Raw genomic sequence first — 3,797 nt, 5'->3', positions numbered from 1 at the left:
GAACAAGAAATCACGGGCATATTCGGATGGAACCTTTTCGCTCTGAGTCTCGCCAACGGTGTCACGTGAGTTGAGACAAGCCGCACTGGATTTCTTCGTGACGACTCCGACTCGCAAATACTGTGAAACGTTCCTGCAACTCGGGTTCATCGAAAGGGATTCGCTGCCGCAATGCGTAGTGCGTCGGGAAGTACTCTCCAACGAGAGGATGAAACCTTCTAAACTTCTCCGTCATTTCGAATCGCTGCATCCTGAGCTCTCTGGTGTGCCAGTGCTTTATTTTGAGCGACTCAAGAAGGACCTCGAAGATAATGAGACTTCGCATCTCAGCCAACCGGAGAAGGAAGTTTCGCTCGTCTCTTACAAGATAGCTCATCGTGTGGCCAAATGTGGGAAGCCTTTCAACATCATTGAACAACTGATTCTTCCATGCATTCAGGACACGGCCAGTACGTTGTTCGGTGATTCGGGAATCGTGCAAGATATCTCGCGGTCCGCGAGGACAATCTCACGCCGCGCCGCATCCTCGCAATCAGCAGTGATATGAGAGACCAACTACTGTGCAGAGTTCGGAGCTCGCCTTTTTTCGCGGTGCAACTTGACGAATCGACCGACTGCGGCAACATCGCTCAACTAATCTGCTTCATAAAATTCGTCGATCAGGATGACATAATGGATGACTTTTTGTTCTGTGCAGCCCTAGAAGGTCGGACGACTTCGGACGAAATCTTCTCGGCCTTCATGTCCGCAACGTCAGACATGGATCTCGACCGGAATAGATGTGTCGAAATTTGTACCGATGGTGCCAGGAATATGACGGGACGTACGTCAGGATTCGTCCGTAAATTCTCAGCTATTGCCCCGAACGCGGAATGGACGCGTTGCTTCATCCATCGCCAAGCCCTGGCATGCGAATCGATGCCCATTGAGCTGAAGAACGTCATGGACAGCTGTGTTAAGGTGGTAAATTTCATAGTAGGTCGCGCAACGAATTCCCGACTCTTCAAGCTTATGTGCGAGGGAACCGACGCCGATCATCATCAGCTCCTGTTCCACACAGGGGTTCGCTTGCTTTCCCGAGGGGACATGCTTGAGAGTTGAGAGACTGTATTCGCTCCGTGAAGAATAGCGTTTGTTCCTTCTCGAGCAGAAACACAATGATCCTGGGCAACTCCTCCATCAGAACGGATGCGGCGCATACATCGCTCACCTATCAGGCATTTTCGCCCACATTAAGGTCTTGAATGCAACCCTGCAGACCCCGACAAGGAATCAGATCACCGCAAAGCAGAAGCTCCACGCTCTCAAGGGCAAGATAAGTCTCTGGCTCGGCAGCATCGAGAGAGGGAATTTCGAATTTTTCCCCAAAACTTCAGAAGTTTTCTCGCTCGAAGGGAGAGATCCTCAGTTAGTTTGCCTGATGGCACAGCACCTATGACAGCTACAAGATCAATTCGATGATTATCTCCCGAGCGAAGATCTTACCGACGATACATGGGTCGAGAATCCTTTTTACGTGGATGTACATCGCATGCCAGATAAGTTGAGCGCCTCAGAGAAAGAAAGCCTCATCGAAGTAAGCTGCGACAATATCCTCCGCTCGATGCACCACCAGAAAGGGACATCCGCGATTTGGACCGCAGCTGTGGTTCCATACGAGTCCCTCGCGATGAAAGCTCTGAAGAAGCTGGTTCCCTTCGCCACATCATACTTGTGCGAGTCGGCATTTTCGCATACGGTTTTCGTCAAAACGAAGGAGCGAAGCTGGCTGACCAATGAGAATCTCAAAGCTCAGCATCGGATCAAGGTATCGCGGATCGAACTGCGTTTCGAAGAGCTCGTTGAGGATGTTCGGCAACAACCATCGCATTAAGAGCCTAAGCCAGATTGTCTGAGAATACTTCGACGAATGAATTCCATCGTTTTCTCGTGTACCGCGTGATATAATAATTCAAGGTCGAAATGTCTGCAGAAGGGATATGCACGGAGTATGCCCGGAGAATGTACAAGACGCATGACGTTTGCAGAAGAATGCAGAAGAACGCAGAGAATGGAGAAACGTGCATAAAAGTGTATAAAAATACATAGAAATGCATAAGTACGCGTTCGGATTGAATGAATGAATGAATGAATAACTCCTTTATTACAAAAGGGGGGCCTCCTAGCGGGGCAGAAAATATGTACATAAGTGGAGTATCGTAGGCGCCGGGAGATTCTCCATGCGAAGAGCGAGTTAATTCTATTTGTGTTTGCGATGAAACGGGGCTGTACTGAGAGACCGTGTCGAAGATTGGTCTTGCGAGTCGTGAACAACCTATCGAAGAGATCTGCACGCCTGAGCTGTTTGAGAGCCGATAAATCACGGTGTTCCAGCAGCTCTGAGATCGGTGTTAGGAGCGAGATATCCGAATAAGGCCCGCACCTGAACTTCAGACGCCTGATGAAGCTTTTCTGTACTCCCTCTACCGCTGACATGAGGAATTTGAGTTGCGGAAACCAGATCGGAGAGCAATATAGCAACTTGGGAATGACGATGGCCTGGTAAAGACGAATGTAGAAATCCGCTTTCTTCACGATGAAGCAACGGAAGAGAGCGTGAACGAGGACTGAGCATGATTTCACAACCATAAGAACATGGGCCCGGAAGTCCAACTTTGGAGACATAAGTACTCCGAGATCTCGAGTGACATCGGCGGTTGGGAGCTTTAGTCCATTAAGGTGATATTCGTGACTGCTTTGCCCGTGCTTCAGGACGACAGTTTTCTCGGGTGAGAGTTGCATGGAATTATCACGGCACCACGATGAAAAATTGTCTATGGCAGTCTGTAGCAGTTGACAGGCGTTGGGATCTGGTACAGGACAGTAGAACTTGATGTCATCAGCGAAAAGTAAGTATCGAACACCGGGGGGGACACGTTGACCCACGTCGAGCACGAAGATTGCATACAGGATAGGTGAAAGGGAACCCCCTTGGGGTACCCCGGATGATGCAGGGTGATTACTGCTGAACTTCCCGTTGACTTTCACCCTGAATGTGCGTTGTTTGAGATATGATTCGATGAGCTTCAATGTGGCTGGGTGTATCTTGAGTACGGCGAGTTTGTGGAGGAGTAGATCATGATCTATCTTGTCGAAGGCAGCGCGTTGGTCGAAATATACTGCATGGAACGGTGTGTTTGAGTTGAGGTAGGCTGCCCAATCATGAATCATAATGAGGAGTTGAGTACACGTCGACCTGTTCTTGACGAAACCATGTTGACATTGGTCGAGCAGATCGTTTTGGTCAAGTGATCAACGAGTCGGGTCGCGATGATCTTCTCCAGTATTTTGCAGGCGACAGATCCCTGGGCAATCGGTCGATAGTTGGAGGGTAGTGACTTATTCCCCTTTTTGTAGATTGGGGTTACTATCCCCTCACGGAACGGGAACGGAACGTTTCCGTCATTCAGACACCTCTCGAGAAGGATGGCAAGGGGTTCAGCCATGAAGATGGCAAACTTGTTGAAAAACAGTGAGGGGATGCCCTCAGGTGTAACACTTAGTTTAGGCTTGAGTTTATCCAAGAGTTGGTATACATCGAGCTCACTTATTTGAAGTCGCACACCGGGGAAACGGATTTCGCGGTTGGGCATTGGTAGGAGAACATTCGTATGGGACTGTGGGGGGACGAATACGGAAGCGAAGTGGTGAGCAAGGGCCTGTGCCTTGGCTGAGGACGTTTTACAGGTGGAAGCGCTCCTTGGGCATTGAAGACCGGTATGTTGTCGGCAGTTCCGATACGTCCGTTCGCATACCGG

The sequence above is a fragment of the Galendromus occidentalis genome, unplaced genomic scaffold (assembly GCF_000255335.2).
Source record: "Galendromus occidentalis unplaced genomic scaffold, Mocc_1.1 scf7180000077545, whole genome shotgun sequence".
Classification (NCBI taxonomy): domain Eukaryota; kingdom Metazoa; phylum Arthropoda; class Arachnida; order Mesostigmata; family Phytoseiidae; genus Galendromus; species Galendromus occidentalis.
The sequence above is the reverse complement of the archived record's forward strand: the minus strand, read 5'-3'. Positions refer to the sequence as shown.